Source organism: Anticarsia gemmatalis, chromosome 24 (genome assembly GCF_050436995.1).
Source record: "Anticarsia gemmatalis isolate Benzon Research Colony breed Stoneville strain chromosome 24, ilAntGemm2 primary, whole genome shotgun sequence".
In the NCBI taxonomy this organism is placed as follows: domain Eukaryota; kingdom Metazoa; phylum Arthropoda; class Insecta; order Lepidoptera; family Erebidae; genus Anticarsia; species Anticarsia gemmatalis.
In genome coordinates, this window is record NC_134768.1 from 3,912,550 (window position 1) to 3,938,694 (window position 26,145).

At 33.6% G+C, this 26,145-nt stretch overlaps 1 protein-coding gene across 1 annotated transcript in view; it reads right to left on the minus strand.

Annotated features, from left to right (window-relative positions):
• The window catches only part of Gyc88E (Guanylyl cyclase at 88E), a 97,864-nt gene extending 71,840 nt beyond the window's left edge, over positions 1 to 26,024 (minus strand). Inside the window, exon 1 of the mRNA XM_076130726.1 lies at positions 25,812 to 26,024. The gene's annotated coding sequence lies outside the window, so the exon portion shown is untranslated. The remainder of the gene's footprint in view (positions 1 to 25,811) is intronic.
• Between the last annotated feature and the right edge of the window lie 121 nt (positions 26,025 to 26,145).

Sequence of the window (26,145 nt, forward strand, 5' to 3'; positions counted from 1 at the left end):
TTTACAATACTGGCCAAGTTTTATCAACTCATTGCCAACACAAAGTAACCCTCAAGTCGCAACAGCGCTCTGTAGAAGATTCATTGTTCTTTATCATATATATACAGACTATTTTTAATAGAGAATATGTTTTAGAATGCATATAAAACGTTTCATCGGTATTAAAGTATCCGTTGAAGAGTCTTGCACCAGTTTCGTTAGGATTTCAAAGTTATTTTACATTAAACTTAAGCAGATTATAAGACACTAGCTGACCCGTGCAACTTCGCTTGCGTCACATAAGAGAGCCATGCTTTTTCCCGTTTTTGTAACATTTTTCACTGGTGCTCTGCTCCTTTTAGTCGTGGTGATATATAGCCTATAGCCTTCCTCGAGAAATGGGCTATCTAACACTGAAAGAATTTTTCAAATCGGACCAGTAGTTACTGAGATTAGCGCGTTCAAACAAACAAACAAACAATCAAACAAACAAACTCTTCAGCTTTATAATATTAGTATAGATATAAACCCCACCCCACTTTAGCAACGCCCTGTTTGTTGTTGAAAACCGCGTAAAAATTCGCTCAGTACAGTTAGATTTTCTCGCGAACAAGCAGACAGTCAAAAAGACGACGTGGAGGGACTTCCATAAAAATGTAATGATTCAATACAAAATGCCCCTGTTAACCATGTATGGCAATAGCTCGAACATCTTTAAATATATGAACCGCCGATGTCAATAAATCTGAAACAATTTTACTATCTAAAGAAACAGTCACCTTACTGTAATTCATATTTACCTCTTTTTACCTCAATTCCTTCGTCGACATTTATTCTTATACTTAAATATGAATGACCATTGACCGGGTTACTAGAAAAGCAATCACTTTCCTTTAATCGATGTTACATACAAGTACAAATAAGGTATCTTTACAAATAGTGACGAGGGTTCGGTTCTACAAGAGGAGAGAATGTGACAAACGTTACACGGTGACTTTCTATACTGATTGATTGATACAGCCGCAAGAAGGGTTCTTTATTAATGGTCTGTTTTAAGAAAAGTAATTTGAAAAAATAGTTTTTGTTTTTCTTTAGGTGTTTTTACTATTTAAAAACTCGACATAATATCAATACATTTATGTGCATATAAATGCACGTGTGTGGCTCGTGTACATAAAAAAAGGTTCAAATACAAGAGATACAACGGATTTTAAACACAAAATTCGAGTCTAGAACAAACTTCCTATGACTGAAAAAGCTTTAACAATATTTACGTAATATAAAATGCATATTGTAAATTTTAATACCAAAGATTTACCAGATTAACTTCTTCAAACGAAAACATTATATTAGGTTTATAATTTTGAAGGTCGTTGCATAGCGGGATCTTAGACTATAACTAATAACTAAAACTATAATTATAAACAAGAAATTGGACATTACACACTAACCTCAAAACACAATCAACAAACTGAATATCATAAGACAGATAGCACATATGACTACAATACGTCTCCTACGTATGTGTCACATAGATTGCCTAATGACCTATGTCTAGATTGATGACACGTTCACATGATGGGTACGTCTGAATGTTATCGCATGCTTACAGCTGTGAACAACCTTTGTAACCTAAGCCTAATGGATTATGCTCCGAATTTCATTGAGAAAAATATGAATGAAATATTTTTGTGAAACGTTAAAATTAGAATTTAAAGTCGTTAGGCTCTATTTATAAAATTGTATGTTGATGAAGAATAAAGAAAAACTGTAATGGATTTTTAATAACTGTCCAGTAAAACCTCAAAATATAAAGTATATATTTATATGTATAGTGTGTGTAATCGGGTTAATCCTCGAGTTATATTCTATGAATCACGAAGTGTAAACAACTTTATGAGTATGAGACTTTATTTTGTCTTTTGATGGATATTACTACCTCTTTTCATACATAAATGATAAAATAACTTCACTTTAGTTTCATGATAGGTAACAATATACCGGTTAATGAATTCTGACAACTACTGCATACTACTTCAGTATGAATAACCTAATTAAATGTTTGAACTAACAATTTTAGCTAACAACAAACTGAAACACGCATGGGTAACTCCGAAATCCAGCACCCATATTGTTAATTCCACTACCGAGAATGCGAGATTACATCACCGTAGCAATGTGCTACGTCCACGTAGCATCTCGTAGCGTTCCGCGCCGATGCCTCTACGAACTCGTCTCGTATGCTACGAACATCCAATCGCACGATGGAATGCGATTCTGTTGTTATTTACGTTCAGTCTCAACTTTGTATTGTTGTTTATTGTTCTGTATTTCTAAGTTTTACTTGCGCAATATAAGTTTACACTGTTTTATAGTAGAAAGTTTTGGTTCATGTAGTTTTATAAAGGAAACTATGTTCCTTCTTTTGTTGACATTTTTAGGGTTTGAACATATTAGAAGACAAGTATTATTTCCGTGTCTGCATAGACGGTACACAAGGTATTTTTATCCAAAGCCTAATCTATCCATCTCGCAAGACTGACTGACTTAGAAATGAGAATATCCAAAAACTACAAATTCTATAAAGAAGTAATTAAGAAAAATCATAAAATATTTCAGTTTTGTATCTAAAAATAATCTGTACTTAAAGTTTTACTGTTACGAGTTAATTAATGATTCGTTCGATTGATCGCTCATTTACGAATGCAGTGAGCCAACTGGTATAAAAATATTATTAAAGTTTCGATCGTGAAACACGTTCATATATGAAATATGAATGTGTTTCACGATCGAAACTTTAATAATATTTTTATACCACCTTTCCGTAAAAGAATGGTGTACTTTGTCTTTATTAAGAAGCGGTTATCAGTTTTTGATTCAATTACGATTTGCGTAAAAGTGAAAGTTTAATTGAATCCATATTGCTCATGTATTGTGAGAGCGTTTCAATAAATTATATCAGTGTAATCACTGATAAAATTTGTAAATTTCATATTATGCAAATCAACTTATTGATAATAAGCACGTTTGCAGAGTTTGCAAGTGGCGATCTTTCCCCACTTACCACCGTGGATACAAAGTGTGATCCAATATAATTTATATTAGGAATACAAAGTAATTTAAATGATGAAACAAAAAATAAATGATAGTAAATGTTTGTTGTAAATTATTTTTATTTTTGCAAATGCTTGTTCAAACTAAACGCAGACAGTGATTTCACTCACTGTTGCACACACGAATTGAATTCAACATGAGCATTATTCAGACGGATGAACTTTAATGTGTGGTTCAACCACGATTGTGGTCAGCGTTGATAGTCATACTGACAGGACTTCGGAATTAAATTGCATATCAACAGTGGAAACAATGAAAAGTATTGTTGGCCATTTCTATTGACGTGTTGTTTTGTATATATCATATAGAAGAGAAAAATTAGATTATGATTCGTTCTGTCAATGTAAGAATACGTACATACATACATAAAATCGCTCCATTCTCCATAGGGCTACCCCTATGGAGTCGTACTGAGTGGCGTTGACTGGGTTAGACCTACGTCTAACCCAGTCAACGCCACTCGGTACGATCCTTGCAAACTTCCCTTGCTTCGCACATAAAGAACATTTTGTCATACAGGACCGCTGGTACAGTAAAAATATTAATCTTATTTTAGTTTCCGAGATGGTAGTGAGTATGTCCTTTAAAATTTCCATAAAGCTGTTCACTGTTAATTTTGTTAGATTTTTACATTTTCTGTGTATATTTTTTAAAAATAATACCCTAGAATTCAAAAGGCATTCGGGTATAACGATAAAACATTTAGAACTTATTTGATGAAATAAAAACATAACAGAATAACATGTCATAAGTTAAGTAATAACTTAAAAACTATTTCTAGGTCTTATATCAATACATATTCTCTCGTAAAAGATTGGTTTAGTCCAAAAATATCTCATTTTTATTCGACAAAATATTTCTGATCTTCACATAATAATAAAAATGTATTTGAAACTAAATTACAAGATGATGTATACGATCTTATACCTAACTTATTTATAGGTTGAAACGGCTAGAGTTGCCAAATTTTTTGACTTTAAATATCATAATAAAAATATATAATAGGATACGGGAATTAACGCGAACACGCATTTTACCTTCAAATGCCTAAGGTTTCGGTTAAGGTTTCACTCGCCGTGGTCGCAGGTATACATTAAACATGCAACGCGAGAGTTTAAAAGTTATGATCATTATAAAAACCCATTAATATCCCACTGAGTATGAGTTTTCTCCCGGAATAAGGGAGGGTTAAGTCTTAAGTCCACTACGCTGATCACGTACGAGACTTTGCGTTCCTTCTAGAACTGTTTTATCACGATGTTTTCCTACACCTTTAGAACAAGTGATAATTATTGCCACTTCACAAAAAGCTGTTGGTGTGTTGCCTCGGGTTGGAACCATCAACCGCTTGCGTGCGTGGGAGGTAGGTATATACTTAGACCACTCAGCTATCTACTCTTTTGACTTTAAAACGTCACACTTTTAAATTCCGTTTGCATTCGATTTCATTTGTTTCGGACGCTTTGAAATTGGAGATTTAACGGAGATGCTACTTATGTGAGTGTTTTTTGTTCTTTTGTAACTTAAGTCGATCGAGGGAGGTGCTTTTGAATTGTTAGTTAATCGCTTTGATGTTAGTAACGTAGTGTCGACATCAGATATTTTTGTAGTTTACATTAAACTAGAGCGTTTTTCTAGCACTTTTTATAACAACAAATATTAATCCGTAATTTGATCAAAGTTATAGGTAAAATTTTTTATAAATCTATAAATAATAGGTGATCCCTGCGTGGCTGTAATTCTATATTTTTGTCTTTCTTTGTTTGGACTTTATCTTTTCCAAATACCACACTACACTGAAACCCCTCAGTGTGCCTAAAAACACTCAAAAGGAAATTCAAAGATTTCCTTTCAAGCAGTATTGTACGTTTCATTTTTACACAAGGTAAGTGGCATCCCTAACTTAAGACGAGCATTCACCGCCGCCGTAACTACTCGATATTCTGAAGATGCTTCCTTCACAGTCTCGCGATAGAAAAACTTTAAATTTGCTCCCCCTCGGTGATATTTCACTGAGACGGGAGAACGTACTGCTTGTTGAGAAAACTGCATCTATTTATTATACGAAACAGATCTTAGATTGACTGGCAAATGAAGCGATAGACAATGCACAGCTGGGAACTGAGCCGTTTGTTATAATTCTTTATTTTGAAACTTTGGAAAAGAGTATTAAATTATCAAGCTATTTAAATGGACATAGGGGCTGAAATTTAAAGGCTTCCTTGTATAAAGAGATTTAAATGGACTGAGCTGAAATTTAAAAGCTTGTTTGTATAAAGAGAAGAATATGTAAGCAGAAAATAAACGTCTAAAAACTGAACTATTCATGGTCATTCAGTTTTGAGAGCTTTAAACTAATATTACTCAGATTTTTTATAGACATGTCCAAATCCGTTTAACAGAAAATAGAACATATTTCAGTAGACTGCATAATCCGTACTCAATCATGCTTAAAAAACATGTTTTCACATTGCATTGTTCGCAACTCAAACACTGAAAGGTCAACCCACGTACAAGCAATGCATCGTCGTTTATCGATCCCGTATACCTAAACACCTAAACACTACATATGTAGGTATTAGGTACCCTAGCAAATCTGAACACATACCACCACCAAACTAGCTTCGTTCAACGAAACGTAATCTCGTTTATACCCGACAGATGTCGCTGTGTGATCGAGAATCGAGATCAGCTAAATTGGATGGCTTCACAATCGAATATCAATAAACAAGATGGCGGAACCAATCTCAAAATGGCGTAGAATGGCCCATTAGTGTTTATAGGTGATCTATGAAGATACTGAGTTATGGTTGTTCCTAAGTATTTTCTAGTAAATGTCAGGCTGTGTTACGAGTAGATGTAAGGAAACAACTAGACGTATTGCTAAATAAAGTAAGGAGGACAATAATATTGTTCCGACATTTGTTATGCCATTGTAGTGCTTTGTGTCCGTTATTTGTATGTTTGTAAAAGTCCCCGCGACACAAGAGCAATTCTTAGCGCAGGAGTTGTCTGTTGGACATTTGTTAGTTCTCAGTCAAATACCTTATGTTGAAAAAAATCTGCGCTTTTGTATTTTAATGTAGCACTTCCAGAGCCTTGAGCCTAACAGTATGTACGATGAAACTAAGGATAATTATTTTTACATGTAAGTATACCTTTTTAAATATTTATAGTAGTTACTATCCAAATACTATTTCTATGAAGCTTGAAACCTTAAGTAAAATCTATGAACAAAGAACGTACGAAAGACAAATTGATATTTATTTTATCTAGAATGTGAAATACGAAACAGTATCTAAAACAAAGATTTAAAGCTTTCCAAACCATTTGCTATCTACTCCACAATGATATTATTATGAACTAGCTGACCCACGCAACTTCGCTTGCGTCACATAAGAGAGAATCGGTCATAATTTTCCTTTTTTTTATAACATTTTTACTGGTAGTTGTAGCGTGATGATATATAGCCTATAGTCCTCCTCGATAAATGGGCTATCTAGCCCTGAAAGATTTTTTCAAATCGGACCAGTAGTTCCTGAGATTAGCGCGTTCAAACAAACCAACAAACAATCTCTTCAGCTTTATAATATTAGTATAGATATAGATAGGTAAACTATAGTCGTATATATATAACGTATGGTAATTAGTCTCAGAGCGCTTTGACAGCAAGTGACCAACGAGCCACTCTATCGACCATCTATCAACGTCAGACTCTACACCATTCTGACTATAGGTATATGGTACTCATGGTTATTATTTTATAGGTGTCATAATCAGTCATACTTATGTTTTGAAGGTGTTTAATTGACCGCAAATAAATTTACATTATGCATGTTTTAAAAAATGTTATACTTCTGTTCGGAAAATAAGGCCTTTTAAAACGCTACACTAATTTAATTCACTCCTTCTTTACTGAAGTCAGTGCTTATGATATGTTTGTCAATTTTAGAGTTTTATAATACAGTATGTATGTAAGATTATAAAAAGAAAAAAAGATACAATTAATATTCAACATTCATTACAGTTTCAAATTTGATGTTACAGGAATAAACGCATCAAACTCGGTTCAACCAATAACCGACTAACAAACATTCACACATAATATGCACATACAAGTCCAACTGAAAACCTCCTTTTTTTTTAAGTCAGTTCCAAAGACCCCTACCAAACCTCTTATCAAAATCAAGGAATTCAATTTAATTCCGATTCTCTAGCTTCTAATAAACTCCTGATCAGAAAGTATAAGGTATACATGTGCCGTTTCACAGACACTCCGACGCGAACACTCGGGCAGCTGATTCACTTAGTTCGCAAGTATTAACTATCTATACCTATCGGTAGATTGGATCGAGAACACGTTACTACATATACATGGCCACTTACTGAAACTAAAGTTTAGCGAATTGCATGAGGTTGTGGTAGTGAAGAGAAGGTATATGAAGATGCTTTTGTAAATAAGATAGTTTTAATAACTTATTCATATTGGTTTTGTCGCGTCGCTCATAATTACAACCACGTTTTCCGACTTTTGTCTGACTTTCAGAGTCCTATTCACGACTAAATTACTCAACCGATTTTGATGAAATTTAGCATAAAGATAGTTAGAGACCGGTGGTTTAATAAATTTCAATGTCAATAATTATGAGCCTATTAGACGCTACATTCTTAGATGAGGAGCTATGCTGGTTGGCTTGTATATTATACTGTGCTAAAGCTTACAATTGCTTATCTAAAGACTCACGTAATATTAAGTCATTTCAATCGTAATTATCCCAAGACTAAACACAAATGCATTTAATCAACGACCGCATCATTTGATCATAATAACAATGTTAGCAGGACAATTGGAAAGCGCAGTGTCACGTGAATCTATTGTTATACAACAGAGGCTCGCTTATACATTGCTATTTAACTCACTGCAGTATACATTGTACATACAAATGTATGTATGTAGGTTCTAAGACTTGTAGCATTGGATATGTTGGTGCATGTGGATTTTGCAGATTTGCGGTATGTGTCAGCTTAAGGGTTGGTTAAATTTAATTTCATCTGAGTTGAGCTCGTAATTTTATGTGGTTTGGGGTAAAGCAATAAGTTTAACTGCTATTTCTAGTCATGTCAGTCATTATGTACAATTTGGGCCGGTTTCACGACTAATGTATAAGTAGGTAACTTATGGTAACTTGTATATAAACAAACAAGTCATCACATACTCTAATCGATAATTCTTACCGATACTTATTTAAAAAAGTTAATCCGGTCGTCACTGGTTTCTTAATCTGATGTTTTTTTACAAACTGTAGACTGACAAATTGTGGACAATTTCTTATATTTATAATATTTTAACTTTAACCATGCTCAGATCTAATTCTTTCCTAATCTTAAACAGTCAATGAAAATTCATTTTTAACATTAATTAAAGAACTTCATTATCCTATTAACTTAGTTTTGTTAATGCCCGGCAGTAGTTTCAAACAAAACAACAGATTTTGCCAATTACCATCAATTCACACCTTCAAAACAGACCTGATTGATGTTCAAATTGCCTACGTACTTAGCTGAAAGGTCGTACGTGGCTTATGCGGTAGTAGACAGCTTAATACTAGCAGATTATAGCTGATGAATGGGCCATGAGTTTCACCTGTGGTCTGATATATTGCAAGCTAATTAACTAACTAGTCTATCTTAAGCCCTTCTCCCATTACGATACGCCCGCGCGACTCTAGTCTCGGAGACTAGTCGCCACGAAGTATCTCACATACATTTGTATGGAGAATCTCACATTACGATACTGGTAGTCTCCATACAAATGTATGTGAGATACTTCGTGGCGACTAGTCTCCGAGACTAGAGTCGCGCGGGCGTATCGTAATGGGAGAAGGGCTTTAAAGTAATACAGGTTATAACACAGTCAAGCTTTTAAGAGTAAAAAACAGTTTATCGCATTTTTCGGTCAAACTACGAGTCCTAGAAAAAAAAGTTAAATGGCAATAATGTAGGTAATATCTATAATATGATGCAAAACATGATAATTTTTATAGTGAAGGACTTGACGAAAAATACTTACTTCCACTCATACTTAATTAGCAACAAATTAATTTATTTGAAATCATACGTAGATTAATGTAGATCTTAGAATGTAAGTTTCGACACCTCACGCTGAATATAAAATGTATGCTACCCTAAACAATAATTGTATACCTACTTCAAACACGTACAACCACAAGTAGAAACATTATAATATAGAATTAATTACCGTATCGTATAACACATAATATGAAGCCCTCTCATTAATACAACACATGAAACATTCAACAGACGGTGTCTGGTAAATCGTATACATCTTACCCACTCTCATCCCAATACACGAATCACTAAATAACGTATTAAGGACCGTTTGATACCTCATGTTACCATACACTACTTCTCATGAAGGTCATGCTTATGAAAGAAGGATTTGAACGTGAAATGGATGACGAAATTCCGAGTGAGAAGAGAATTCTCAAGTACTTATTGATAAAATAATACAAAGGTAGTATGAGAGCCTTATTACATACATCTAGTCAATACTAGACATTTACGTATTTACTTACAGCAAAAAAATATGCGTCTTTTATTTGTGCATAATTATATTTTTTAAGAAAGATATGGAACCGCATTGGACATTTTATAAAAAAACTAATATCTAAAGATATTTCATAAAATCACTTGGGAACTTAGGAAGATTCGTATCAATATTAAAATGAAAGTGCCATTGATTCATAACTGAGCTAAATTATAAATTTCATCCTATTATATTTCAACGACATGGCAACAAATAACAAGCATTAATTTCTCCCAAAATATCAAACAAAAACATTCGTCACGTATTTGAAAACAGAGAAATGCTTCTAAGCGACTTCGAACTTTGTCTTTATAACTTCAAATCGTCTTTAAGTATTACTTCACAATTTGACTGCTTAAACTTACTTTTTAACCGACTTAAAATAAATTAGGAGGTTGTCAAATTTGTCTATTTATCTATACTTACTAATATTATAAAGTTGAAGAGTTTGTTTGTTTGTTTGATTGTTTGTTTGTTTGATTGTTTGTTTGTTTGTTTGTTTGAACGCGCTAATCTCAGGAACTACTTGTCCGATTTGAAAAATTCTTTCAGTGTTAGATAGCCGATTTATTGAGGAAGGTTATAGGCTATATATCATCACGCTACTACCAATAGGAGCAGAGTACCAGTAAAAAATGTTTCGAAAACGGGGAAAATTTTGACCCATTCTCTCTTATGTGATGCAAGCGAAGTTGCGCGGGTCAGCTAGTAAGAATATAAGAAGAGAAACGATTGAATAATTCTTTCTTATTTGAAAGTCTTAATACACAAAAATGATCATGTTTGTTTTATAGTGCTAATGATATTATGCCTATAAATCATGTTTTTTATTCTTTACTTTAAAATTATTATGGAAATACTTTTAGGGTCCAAATGTTGCTAAAGATATGGATATTAAAAGTAGTAGCTCTTTATGATATTGTTATGAAGTGAGCAGTTTTTATCTTTGCCAGTGCGTAGCAGTAGTTCGTGGAAAACCTGTGATACAGGAAAATTCTACATAAAAACAATCCAGTTGAGTCATCAAAAAAGAGTGCAGTGTTTTACTTTTACGTTGAAACGCTTCAAAACGGTGTAATTAAAAAAAATATCATACAATATCCTTCACTTGGTATATAAATGCTAAAGATTTTTTGATTGATGTTTTTTTCGTCGTCAGATGACCATATTCGTGGAACAATTGTGTCGATTCTGACATGTTTTATAATAATACCATTATACAGAATCTGTCAAAAAGTCAACATAAAGGACTATGGTAAAAAACTTAAAATTTCTCTAGCTATATTACATGCAACCTTATTAAATAAAACTTATATATTTTTACGTACTAGAATTCATTTGCTAATCTTTACGACTGTCGACAGTGCGTACAGATTCTTAAAGACACGTTCATACTAATTTAGCGTTTACGAGCTGTCATATAATATTTGGCTTTCTCTCACGACTCACTCGAGTTATGTGTGTTTAGTGCCTTTTGTTATGAACCAGTTTATTACTAGTACTTGTGAATAGACCTTAGTCCTTGAAGTATGGACTAAGCTTGCTTTTAGTGGTCTATGATTTTTGTTTAGTACGTTTATATATGTATTAAAACTTTTAATGAAATGAAAACTTTTTAACTCACCCAAAAACTTAGAGACACAAAAAGCCAGTACAGAATCTCTTATCAATATTATCTATGCGCCCCAAAAAATAAAACTCATAAGAACCATAATTTACTTATCTATTTTAGAAAGCAACTCAAGAAATCTTGTACATATTATTCCATATCTATCACAAAAAAAGCATATAAAACGCCATTAAATTATTTACCCAATTATAGAGTAATAATATTAGGTCGAGGAAAAAGTCTTTTCGCATTATAGTATGTATGAACTTGTAATAAAATCTTTTCTCTACACAAAAAAGCTCGATATTTGGGTACCTCACGAGATCACTGAAAGAAACCTAATCAACCGTGTTAATTAATTAATTTAATTAATCAATTTGTGATTCTTGAAGCCAAAGAGATTTTATTACAGGTTCTTACATACTATAATGCGAAAAGACTTTTCCCCGACCTAATATTAAAACCATACAATCAACTACTTTATCTATAATAATTTTAACCTTGTTTTAAAGTACAATATGGGCGATGGACACGTACAGAATAATGGATCAAAGCGCAGCTCTCTCTCTCGCTAACGTTGTATGAACAAGCTCTTAGCGCTGAAAGCTATTATTACAGAAAGCTGCTCTGAAAATCTTCACGCGAAGTTGAGTCGATGAAGGTTTTATGCTGACTTTTCACGTATTGTTCTAGTTTGAAGGATTTTGATGCAAATCATGTTATATACTATATCGGTTAAAATATGATTCATATTGCTAAGAAGAAGATAAATTTATGTAATGGTTCTTCAGGATATACAATTGCGTTGTATAAAAAGGAGATGAACCAGTAGTTTGATTTCCTTTTATTTGTTATTACATTTTAATTAATAGAATTGAGTTAGAATAAAGAACTTAATTTAATGTTGTAAATTGAAACATAACATTTTATTGGAATTGTATTAAAATAATATTTAAGCTTTAAGATATTTATTGTGATTATGTAATCTACCCATAAATTTAAAAAATATCCATAAAATATTTACTCTAAAACAAACCTCGTTTTCATACTATCATTACACGTAGATACCTAATCTAAACAAAACCAAAATAAGAATCATAATTACTTTCTAATTATACCCCTCTCACGAACAAACATTATTCTATCGGCTCATCTTATCGTATTTATAACCACGAGATACCCGAATATTGGTACAAATTATTCTGTATAGAGTTTCACACTTTGAGCTAAATATAAAGCAATTTAAGTGGTAATCGAAATCTCCCTCGGCGGTTGCGCGTCGAGTTGATCGCCTCTGACCGCGCTATTTAAACTTATACATACGTTTACTGACTTGTAGCACACATATCAAATTGAATCATCGCCTCAATGCCTCGATCTGTTCGCTGTTCGATATTATTTGTTTAATTTTTTTCTTTTACGTACAACCAACTTAGAATTTATTTTGTGTCGAGGGTCTTTTACAAACATACAAGCAACGGACACAAAGTACAACCAGACCCGAAACGATTATTGGTGAATCGCACAAATAATTGTTCCTTGTGGGAATCGAAACTACCACCACAGTAAACCACTGCGTCACGGACACACTAAGACACAGTGCTGCTGACTATACAGTAGTGTAATCAGCAAAGTAAATGACTTACATCACCTCTCCGTTCGCTCGTTGATGGCTACTTATCAAGGAACGGTCCCGAGCCCTAAGTACATGGCGTGCTCATCTAGCCTAATCGTCAAGTCTGTGAGCCGAAGAAAACGATCAAGTTAGAATCAAACATGAAGCTTGATGGCTTATAGGCATAAGGTTAAATGCGTAATTAAGGACCAGTCGAAAAGTGATGAAACCAAAATTTGTCAAGTAGATATGTGTGCTCTAGCCCTCATTTCGTGCGGTTTCGTCACATCTAAGTTACGACTATATAATACGTCCTACGCTAGCTAATATTACATTCATACGCAAAGGTCACGCTAACATCGGTTAGAAAACGATTAGAAAACTAACCACCTGTGGCGTGAACACTATTCATTCTATTTAAAAGCATTAAGCTCGTGACGTAGAGGAGTTTATTGAGCTCGAGGGGCCTTGATATATGCGACGCAACGTGTCCCGGTACAAGAGGATGTGCACTTTTATGTATTAGAACTAAGTACATAAGCATTAGAAAGTCAGCTACTAAAGTAATAAAAGAAATGTGTCGTACATTATATACTCCGTGCTTAAATCTTTAAGCATCTTTATCTTAATCAGTAGCGCGATTTGCTACGCTACCGACTATCTGATCAGCGCCTCTAGCGGGCGCCATAGAAACAATTATTGCAGTACAATATACCTGTCAAACTTTCGATACTCGTTAGCACCGACTCTAAATAATCGCACTACAGTTATTCTTTTGGTTTAATATGTGTAAGTACAGAGTATGTAAAGCAAACGGGATCTTACAAAAAGAAAATGCTGTTGCTTCCATACCGCTACTGTTAAAACAAGTCTTAGGTTTGATTTCCACAGACAACAAACATTTAAGCACTTCACTAATAATATTTCGTGTCTCGTTTTATTGCGCTCTCCGTTAATATGTTTATGAAAGTCGATCAAAACCTGTATGACAAGATGTATGGATATGAAAGAAGTTTAAAGGATCGCAAGGATCGCACCAAGTGACGTTCTTTGGTCTCTACCTATGGAAAAAAGGCGTGTTTATATGTATGTATTATATTTTGACGTTAATTTCTAAAACAAAAAATATACATAAATACTCAAAGATCTGAGTAATGTCGTCCTCATATTCAATATCCACGTGCAGGCATCCTAATCGCCATAACACCGGTGTTATACGAAACGCTCCTAATGAGCGTTTCATGGCCAAGTATTACCATTTTATATCTTCCTACACTCACGGACGTGTAATATACAAAAAAAGGTTTGTTTTTTTCCCATTCAGGTAATCTCTTTCGTATTCGACTCAAGTGTGTTATTGTGGCAAATTACTTTTTCAATATAACAAGATTTTTTTGTGAGACTGATGACATAAACAGGAAATCTTTTGTTTATTTTATTGTAGGCCAAATATTAAATGTCAAAAATACTCAGCAACTTAAACTGTTGCTGCTTAACTGATGATGCCAATTCAAAGTACTCTACCGTACCTGGAAATCAAATCCGAGACTTCGTGTTCAAAGTCGTATCTGGGGGCACGGAAGTGCCCCCGCAAGTCGAGCAAAAAAAAGCGGCACGGCCGTAACATCCTTTTCTCGAAGCAATTCGGGCTATTTTTGACACCCCTATAATTTCGTTGTGGATAAAACAAGAAGCCTGGATTTTCAGCAACTAATCAGTCATTGTATAAACACGGTATATTTAAAATTTCAGTCAATTTGAACCAGTGGTTTAAAAATTACAACTTGTTAAAATTTTGAATTTTGTCACTCACTGATTCACTGACTCACTGACTCACTGACTCACCGATCATCAAAAGTCTAAGGTACTTCTAGCAGACTTAGAAGCTTAAAATTTTGAATACAAATAGGGTTTAGTTTCTTAATCATGGGAAAAATTAAATATTTTCTAATTTCGGTCCAGTTTTCTAAATACACCAACTGCAACAATAACTTTGTAATCCCATATAAATGTATAAGATTACAAGGTTACATTTGCAGTTAATGAATTATTATTACTGTAGAAAATAAAATAAATAGGTGTAAATAGGTACCTACTATATGAGGCATAACGGGAGGGGGTATAGGGTGGGTAAGGGTGTTTAGCCCATGAAACTGAACAACATTCCCATAGGAAAATATGTTGAATTATGAAAAAAAAACATCTTTCCATACAAATTGGACTTATGTTCGCTCTACAAAAAGAAGTGAGATGCCATCAAAAACATTCTGTAATAACCTCAAGTCTCGCCGTAAAAAGTTGTGAGATCTATATAATACCAAGTCGTTCAATCTATTTAGTCTCTACTTAAAGGACCTTCTGTCTTAAGTTATTACGTATGTTATTATCATGCCAATTAAAAAAAAAATACCTTTAAAACAAATAGATCGACTTGGTCATCAACTTTTCGTACATACATATAATATCACGTCTTTTTCCCATAGGGGCAGATAGAGACCATAGAACACCACTTGGTACAACCCTTACAAACTGCATTTTATGTAGTACAACGAAGTTGCGCTCACCGGTCGGTAAACGATCTGTGGGTTAAGCAACCCTAGGCGCGGTTATTCCATAGATGGGTGACCGCATGGTGATATTTGAACAGGGCGTCTCCATGCTTTGGAGGGCACGTAAAAAGTCGGTCTCGATTGTTGTCAATTGTCGTTAAGCCAAGCAAGCCCAAGGCTTTTGTCGTTAAGCCACGTCAAAAGCCTTGGGGCGGCTTGAACAACTTTGACACTAGGTTGACCACTAACCATACGATAAGAAAAGAAGAAGACAATGAAGTAAATTCGCAAAAATGTAGTAAATATTGTTCTACACAATAAGTCCCGCCCACCTCGCCTCGGCCCTGATTTGAGCGGAATTTTATTACAGACCCGTCACTTGTCTCGTTAGCCCAAATATGCGACCTAAATATTTATTGTCCAACGAATTTTCAAGCGGAAAGCCTGTGACTTTGAATATATTAATACTTTTGCTTCTTTTCTGGTGGACTTTATTTAAATAGTTATTAAATTTAGATATTATTAGTATTATTATTTTATTCAAAAGGATAAGCCATTTGCAATTGCTCAAGATACAAAAAAATCTTCAAATTGGTGTACATTTTTGGAAACTCTTAAAAGACATAATTTTAAATTATACGATTCTATCGCTAATAACTTGACACCACAGTATTTAATCGTACAAATAGCCATATCGAAACGATACTTTAAAACTGTAAGACAAAACATAAGCTTTTTATGTTTTACCTACGTTTCAAAATCTACACCTGGATTTCAGAACTCTTGATTCCCGGATTGTAGGCAGAGAAACTACGACCACCTCAAACCTATTTACTACATACTGTTACTATTTACTTGTGAAAACAACAAACTCTAAAACAGCGCCTTACTTCAATAAGCAATAGTAAAAGATACTGCTTATTGAACGGGTCTCTTCCGAGAGTTTTACAAGAATAAAATACACATAAAGTTGGCTACTTTAGCACGGCACGGCTTATTAGTTTTAAAGCTAGGAGGCAGGAGAGCTGTAAACTTGAAGATGAAAATTCGGATAGGTTTATGTAAAAGTTAGGTTTTGTTATTGAATAACCCTTGTTCGAAAGAAAAACGTTCTTTTCCTAATTTTAAATATTTAAGTACAATTTACTTTTATAATAAAAAATACATATTAAGAATATAATTTTGATTTTTTATTCTAATGCACTTATAACTTTTACTCTTATTGGAAGGATACGTTTTATTTATTTTTTTGTTCGATTTAAAAAGACAACTCCCGCACTAAGAATTGCTCTTGTGTCGCGGGGACTTTTACAAACATACAAACAACGGACACAAAGCACAACCAGACCCGAAACAATTATTTGTGGATCGCACAAATAATTGTCCCGTGTGAGAATCGAACCCACGACCTCCCGACACAGTGGTATCGGCGTGGCGACCTAAACCACTGCGCCACGGAGGCAGTCAAAGCAGTTTTATGATTGATGTTTTTTGATTATGTTATATGATTAGTACGATTTTAACAAAGCTTTAGTTTGTGATTTCTAACCATTAGCACAGGATCTGCTACCAATATTAACTTAACTAATACTAGTGTTTACTTTTAATTACTAATCCCCTTATAACCGACTGATCATCGTTTAAACCTCCAATTAGCGATTTCCGGACACCAATTTCAGGATACTTGGAACTTAGCTAATTAAAGTATATTCACATAGTTTATATTACGTATATAAAAGCGAAAATCAGTCGGTATTTCTATGTGTTACATTTTCGTTACAAACCGTTAAAAATAATTTGGATGAAATTTTGCATAGAAATAACTAAAGAAGGGAATCAAATATCATTCCTTTTTGAAAATATTATAAACATAACTTAAGGTATAATATTGCTTAAGGTGCTGAAATTGAGAATTTAAGAATGATAATTTGTAAGAGTGGACCAGTTACTAAATAAAACCCGACCAATTTAAATGGGTAAGTAAAAACGAAGAGTTGTATCTAAAATCTAAATCTCTAAATTATCGGGTTGTGTTTATCGCAGTGTAAATTATTAGATTTATTGTATCTTGTTTTGAGCTCAGGGATTTATTTAAGCCTTCGGAGTTATAAACGATGATAATAAACTCTCGTGAAAATAATGCGTATTTTTTTGAATATGTAAAATATTGTAAAAAGCAATTGAAATGGGTACTTGTTTCTTTAAGACTTTATGGCATCTAAGATTTATTATTAAAGAGTTTGAACCCTAAAGTGACATGTATTTATTTGGTGTATAAACTTTCGTAATGTATCTGTTATACAGCTGTGTGTGGGATTTTAAGTACATAATATTTAAAAAATAAATAAGGGAAGTAATAATCTAATTATAAATTAACTGAAAAATATTTGATACACCAAAACTGTTACAATAGTGACTAATAATCCATAGACATTACTTTTTTGAAGACTCAGTCTGTACACAGAAAAGACACACTCATCTCAATGGACTACATATTAACAAGTCAGCAATCCCTCGAGTATAAATATAATTATTTTCAAACATAATCTAGCATTACGTGTCGTTATTTACCGAATAATGATTGATAAGCCTTAAAACCTTTTGGTCAAACATTTTCATCGAACCTCTGTTTATTTCATGAAACTCTATCTATAAATTAGGGATTACAAACTGTATCGCCATTTACCAGAAACACAGGAGTGGTAAAGAGGTATTTAAATGTAAGGTGTTTAATATATGCTACGAATTCTGTGGACCACTACAGGTTATATTATAAAACAGATTCGAGTAATTTAATCATTTAAACCATTTAAACCATTTATTTTTGTTACATATAAATAAACATCACAAATACAGCACTTAATAACTAGTCAGTACATTTATGTGCAACAAAGGGCTATAGCTCAGTATACGCTGTGCTAGGCACTGCACTTTCACCATTTCCTAAAACTATAACCGGATCTAAATAAAGAACGTAGGTCAACTTACACACGGTCATCTGATTACAAAGTACGCATAGCTATTTCTATGGTAACCAAATAATAAATAATTCACAACAAATATAAAAATAGATAAGAAATACTAGACCACATTAAAATTGTGTAGACGTATTTCGTAGACCTCGTAGACGTCGTAGCACACAACAAGCTACGACAAGGCTACGCAATCAACATTCTTTGAAATCCTACCCTTCATACCGTGCTACAAAATGTCTTCCTCAAACAAAAAGAGATTCATATCTTTCGTAGCGCTTTACTTGTACCGTCAGCGATTTTCTACCACCCGCTTGAGTAGAATATGTTACATCTATTGCGAAGGAAAACCGAAATAAATCGAGCCTAAACTCCATCACTATAATCCTGTTTTACGATTCCATAGTTGCGACATTATCTTTATGTTATTCGAGTTTTGATCGTAATCGATTATAATATACGATTATGATTTTGTTTTCCTTTGTAGAGAATTGACTAGGTCAATTATTTGCTCCGGTCTTATAAAATAATACTCACTTCTTTCGAGCGAAAAAGACAAATAGTAACCTACCAGGGTATTAAAATCTTACGTCTGCTGACCCAATTAACAGACAGACGAATTAGTTTACTGAACGCTTTGCTTAAATTATAATAAGTAACATTTGAAAACTAAATTGATATTACTGTATCCGTTCGGGAGTTATGATGCCACAGACAGACAGACAGACACACATACACAGACAGACAGACAAACAGACACGTCAAACTCATAACACCCCTCTTTTTGCGTCGGGGGTTAAAAAGAACAATATCAAAATGGCCTGGCTTCTGCCTCACTAAATACAGTTGGAGCTGGCTTTATGGTTCACATTTTAATTATAAGTAAAGTTATAAAAATAATCCTTCATCAGTACAATAGTATAACAAAGATATTCTCTGAAATGTAATAATTAAAAACATTTTATGGCTCAGAAAAACATTAATTTCGTAGTAATTTAACATGATATTATATTTTTTAGATGAGAAGCAGCGAAAAGATATTGCAATATAAAAATAAGTGAATAAGTAAAAAAATACAAAATTGTTTGTCACAAAAATGTTTATTTTATGAATTTCCAAGTGTAATGGAATGAGTTTATTGTGTTTTTACTTTTGGGAAGTTCGAAGGGGAATATATATTTTTTTCGAAAATCTGGTTCATAATACAAAAAATCCGACAACTATGTTGTCATCGTATTCAAACAATTTATTCATTTTATTTTTCTCACCCACCAGCATGTGGCTCACAACAGGAAAATACGAAATATTTAATACTAATTAATTTTAATGTGTTTTTATATTTATTATACAAAAACATAGCCGGTATTACACATAGATAAAATGAATTATCATAAAAAACAACATCTACTTCTAGTTTAGTCGAAGACCACCGAAATATCAATACTTATCACATCACATCTTAAAAAGACCCTGAATTTTTTGTCGTTTTTCATCGCGGAAAAACATAGAAGTTAAAAAGAATTTAATTATATAATGTCAGTTATATATTCCATGCTGGTTACCAATAAAACTGAGCCAACGACCCCCGGGGGAGCTGTAGATCGAAACTGATTATACCCAAGGAATAAGTTCGATGTACGGTCAACTGCTATTTTTACCCACTTTGACTTTAGTGTTAATGATGTGTTTACATGAATGGAAACTACCTAATTACTTTACACCAGATGATAGTGTCGTCTTATTACAGACTAGCTTTTACCCGTGACTTCGTCCACCACCTGAGTTTTCCCAAGGAAATCTGTAATTTTTCCGGGTATGTCCTTTCTCGATACCAAATTTCAAAATATCTCCATACCAAATATTAGTATGGATTAATAAAAAGATTTGCATGAATACTAAATTACCCGCGCAGCTACGCTTACGAATTGCCTTAACATTTTTTTTAGATTTTTTCTCCGTATAAAAATCTTTCCCGTGTCTCAAAGATAATTTTACAAACATAATTAGTTAATTATTAGAGCTGTAATTGAGGTATGCGCTTAGGAAAACTTTTGAAGACTCATATTTATATATAGGATAAAAAAGGTGATGCTCAATAGTAGTCCGGAGTTCGGAAACGTACCCGATATATGGCAATAGGCTCGCCCTCTATTACATGGCACTCATATTGTTCTTGGTGAAACAAGGGTGTATTTGATACTGCCTACACTTTCGTCTATAACAGGGGTAATATTATGCACGTGTGTATGTAAAAAAGGTTTATGAGGTTTTTCATTACACGATTTCTAATATAACATAAGCTCTAGTATAGCGAGAGCTAGCGTAATTCATAAATGATTAATGTTTTAATTTGAGCTCAAACTTTTTAACGAGACTTAACACTTCAGTGAGTTATTTTCTTTTGACAGCTCACATTAATTTAATTTGAAATTATTAGTTTCAAACACACATTCTTTCGTTGTAATTGATTAATTTTATAAAACTTATATTACGACCAATAAAAAAGTGGTTTTGCTTTAATATATCACGACTAAAATCCGCATAAATAAATCCACAATGTCCATTTCGAGATTTTTATTTTGACGACTAATACAAATAGAACTAATTTGAAAAATTTCTCTCTCTCCCCCTCCCTCTCTCTGTGACTCTAGTCAGAAGTCGATCGAAACGTCGGGTACCTTAAGATATCGCAACCTTTAAGTTTTCACCGCGGTATCACATTTTGCATGTTATTCCTTTGGGTTGACTTATCCTCTCACGTTAAGTAGAGTATGCACAGCATATCTTTCTCAAACCACGCTGTCAAATGGTTGATGTTTTTACTACCGGCCATCATCAACCCTCCTAGAAATAATCGTCTTACTTGTTTTTTTAGCTATACCACACAATAACCGTACGCTTAGATAGAATATTCTAATTTTAATTGTCCACTTAACCTCCACTACTCTCAAAAAGGTACTCAAATTCCGTATTCACTCTCAATATGTTTCGTAGGGCTACTATTTATTCTGCTCATAGATCAAGTGGCGAGAGGTTTCATCTAAATTAGATTGTATCAGCCTCCCTGCGTGCTTCGATTGAGGAAATCTTAGAACCACATCGACTGACGCTATTTGAACGAGAAACACGTTTAGGTACTAACATTCATTTGCTTTGCTAAAGATCTTTCGTTATTTATTGTATATTTAAACATTCGGGTTGGTAAAATATTAAATTAGATAGCTTTTCGTAAGTTATCCAAATAACGATGGGTTTAAGTGTCGTATTATATTCCCTACGTAAGTAATATGATAAAAAGTAACCCTCTTTCTTAAAGATAAAAGTTGTAAAAATGTATCTAACTGACTGTCACGTAGTTCACGTGAATTTCGATGTTTAACATAATAGGATGAAATTCTCATGACGACTTATTATTATAGTCCAACAACTTAGTAAAGTCCCTTGTCTTGCACAATTTAACTATCTAGATTTTAATTCGGAATTCCAGTTATTGATATAATAAAGTAGCTGTATCGTACAGGCTACCATCAGCTGCATAAACCTGCGGGTCATTAATATTCTAAATTCTGAATCCTGTACCTCGATTCTCTACCACTATCGACTAGCGACAACCGGCTAGCTATCGAAATTTTGACATTTAGAATGTACTGCCAAAATGTTTCCTACGACACCCGTCAGAGGCGCTGATCAGGGGGGCTATCACGTATCTCAGTTGTCAAATATTTGAAAACCACTATACTGTACATTGCTTTCTTACTTAGAATGAAGTGATTAACACGTTACGTCAAAGCAGCAATGTACTGAATAGTGAGCATCAATTTAACATACACTAGTTGTCAAATGAGATACGTGATAAGCCAGCTGATTTTCATACAAAATTTCTCGATGACAGTTCGGTTGTCGGTAGTCGATAGTAGTAGAGAATCGAGGCACTGTACATCTTTTCCAGCCGCGAAACTTGCGTGCAAGGCTCTGTATTAGGTCGTGTATTCATATTACTTATAAAATATAAGTTCAAATAGCGTCTATGAACTGTTTTAAAATACAGTACAATATAAAATGTACCCAAGAACCGTATTTAAATCTACTACTAACTAAAATCGACGTAGCTTCTACACTCAAAGCGTACTTACGTTTCTCTCACAGCACTTCACAAAGCTATGCACACAAGGATTACACATATTAGCTTAACTTCAAACAATGAGCATTTGTACTGTTCATCAAATTATCTCAGTAAGAGGTCATTGACATCTGACTCTCGCTAAACTAAAAGGATTTTACTTCAAGAATTCTGTCAATTGTTATTTCGTCTAATGCTTGGAAATGGTTATTTCAAATTTATAAAATTCTCACGTATTATTGTCGTCGACATATTATAAAATAAAGTCCCTTTGCCGCATCTGTCTGTCAGTCTGTTCATGATAAACTCAAAATCAACTGTTTTCTCTGAGATGATTTGTAAATATGTATTTAAATGGTGGATATTTTAATGCCTGGTCTCTGCCTACCCCTATGGAACGAAGCAGTGATTTTATGGATGTACATACTCGTATATTAATGCAAAGTTCGCTCGCAAACACTAAAAAATGCCGTTCAATATTAAACGGGCCTATTGTCATTCTAGAAATCTTTGTGCTAGGACAAAGAATATCTTTATAGAGAAGTCAAATCATTTACTTTTTCTTTTGAAAGTTTTAAATTCTAATATCCTTATATATTGCTAAACGATGTCCCTTATCCCTTATTTTACATCTTTACCACTATAAAAGTCTTATATAAAAGAACCGTTGAGTAACGTGTGCTTTGAGATAAAAAACTTAGACAACCTTAAACTTTTAATATGATATACTTTCGTGGTTTATTTCATTAATTTCAGTACAGAAAAGTGGTTTCACTTGAACGAGTCTAACGAACTCGAACTAAAATTCATGTGAAAAAGTTTTTAAAATCGCTCTAATAACATCTTGTAGAAGTTATGCTTTAGGTGTCTGTAAAGTTCAGAAGTCGTAGTTTGTCAAACTAAAGCGATCAAAGATCAGCCTTAAGAAAAGGATAGTGCTAGTGCTATGTCCTTTCAGTCGAAATTTTATTACTTGAAACATGTCAGAAACGGGTTTTAGGTTCGTATCTCGTCTATTGCTCTACCGATTTGGACTCAGACTTGGAGTTGCTTCGTGGTTAGGTAGAAGTATTATTATTACTAGCACGATTACCAGCGTTATGTAAACCACAATTTCTTAAATAAAGATAAGTATATAAGTCTTCCTTTTATGTGAAATATAACTTTTGGCACAAAGCGTAACACACATACATCACCTGTTGAACGCTTAACAAAGGTAATGTTTTACCAAACAAATCTATAATTCATAACTTTCGGTATTTAACTTGCGGAGAAAGCGCGTAACAGACATACACACATGTTAACTAAACTTCAGCTAACTTCCTGTTAGCTCGTGAATTTGACTAGGTACATTAATGCAATATTCATTCACAAACAAAACCATAAAATTGCTTGTTTTCCTGTATTTATTTACAATGTAAAATAAACATTCCAATATTAATAATATTGAATGAACAAGTATGTAATTCATAATAAATTATTTGATTATTAATTATTAACCTCGCTCTGTCATATTATAGGGATTTTACAGCCATGTAAGGGGACCCTAGATCATTGTAACGATTGTTAGATTACATATAGTTAAAAAATCGAATAGATGCGTCATTTACTTGGAGTAACTTTGTTTTTAAAGAGCAGCTTTAAACTTCGAAAACTCACAAATAATTATTTATACATGCATCCTTCGTTGGAAATAGTATGATAAGAAAGCACAATAATTAATGATTCGTATTTTAATGAGATCTCAAAATAATCCTTTACGATCTTAAAGACATTTTCTTAACGAACAAGAAAACCCTTTCTTGTAAACACTTCTAGTCCTCTGAAATATAAACTAGACTAATCGAGTCATAAAAGTAAATAGGCAATTTCGTCCACAACTGTCGTTATACTGCCTGTTTTGCCTAAAATGCCTGTTGTGCCTTAGATACCCTCTTCTTCTTGTCGTATGGTTAGTGGTCAACCTAGTGTCAAAGTTGTTCAAGCCGCCTGAAGGCCTTTGACGTGGCTTAACGACTGTTATCTTAATTGACAACAACCGGGACCGACTTTTTACGTGCCCTCTGAAGCACGGGGACGCCCTGTTTTAATACCACTATGCGGTCACCCATCTATGGAATGACCGCGCTAAGGTTTGCTTAACCCACAGATCGTTTACCGACCGGTGAGCGCAACTGGCTACGGGCGCCTCTCTCTTAGACACCTATAGTGCCTGAGTTGCCTGTTTTGCCTATAGTGCCTGTACTTAAGCCAAAGTATCCGTGAACATGATAAAATAATAAAAAGTAAGGACGTAATTTGACAGCTTCCGAAACTACCCTTTGGGGATAAACAAGCTCTTTATTTCACATTCTACTTCTTCCGGTGTTTTAATTAAATTGAATTAATTTTATTGGGAAACGCTTTGAATACGTTAACTTTAATACATTATATAAACTTTTGTGACTTTCATTAGATTTGTATATATTAATAAATTGATTATATTGAGTCGTAAACGCCGCAAAAAACCGCATCTGTTAGTATAACTTGTTTGATATCAAGCTATCAGATAGAAAAAGTATTTATGAAATAAATTCCGTAGATATCCTAATTCCTTTGACGTTATAGAATTTTTATTTCATATCTTTCCCCTATTGTTAGTTTAAATGTTAAACATCAAAATATATCTATTAAGTATTGTTTATTACAAAAAACGAGTCACAAATTAAATTCGGTTTCCTAAATCTAAGAAAACTAAAATAATAAATTTTCTTCGTCTTTATCCAATACAAGAGAGGCAACTCTACCTTCATCCACGTACAAACAAAACATTTAAAAGCACAATAAAGCCTTTTCGATCCACTTCATGTCAATGGTCTTTTCAAAGAAGGTCCTATACAAACAAATAATTAAATCCAACAATCCTCTAAAGATAAGAAAATAAGGCTGAGTGCATTTTCCCTTGTCACGTTCTATTTAATCTGTGCTGTTGAGCGGAGGAACTTGACCTTGGCTCACCGGAAGTGACGAACAACCGTCCATTATCCTTTACGATGCGACGTCACATTATTGCTGACACCTTTTATTAGCCTCACTGTTTTGGTTACTTAATTGTTTAGAAGATAGATTTAAAAAAAATGATTTTTGAGAATAAAACTATAAATAGTTGAAAATAAATTGCAGTGAATTTGCTTTTGTTTACTGTTATATATAAATATTGTATTTTATTTAGAGGGTAATAAGTAAATATTTTTGATTGTGACTTACCGTTTATATTCGCTCCTTCGAAAAAAAAACAAACTTCAACTGCGCAGTATTTTTCAAACTCACATACACAACACTGTCAACTTTTTAAATTAAAAAAAAATGTGATTTATTTTTTATTTCATTTGACACTTCCACGATTCACTCATTCTAAATTCGGATTTCCCGCGTACGAGAATGTTCGCGGCAAATTAAGGCGGGAGTAGGCTATCGCGTCGTACGGTTAGCATTCGACTGACGCGGCTGCCGGCCACAGAAGACTGCGGCCCGCAAATTCGCGATAGAGAATCGCTGATCGCGTAATGTCGCGTAAAGTTTGTGGCTGAGTATCGCAGGC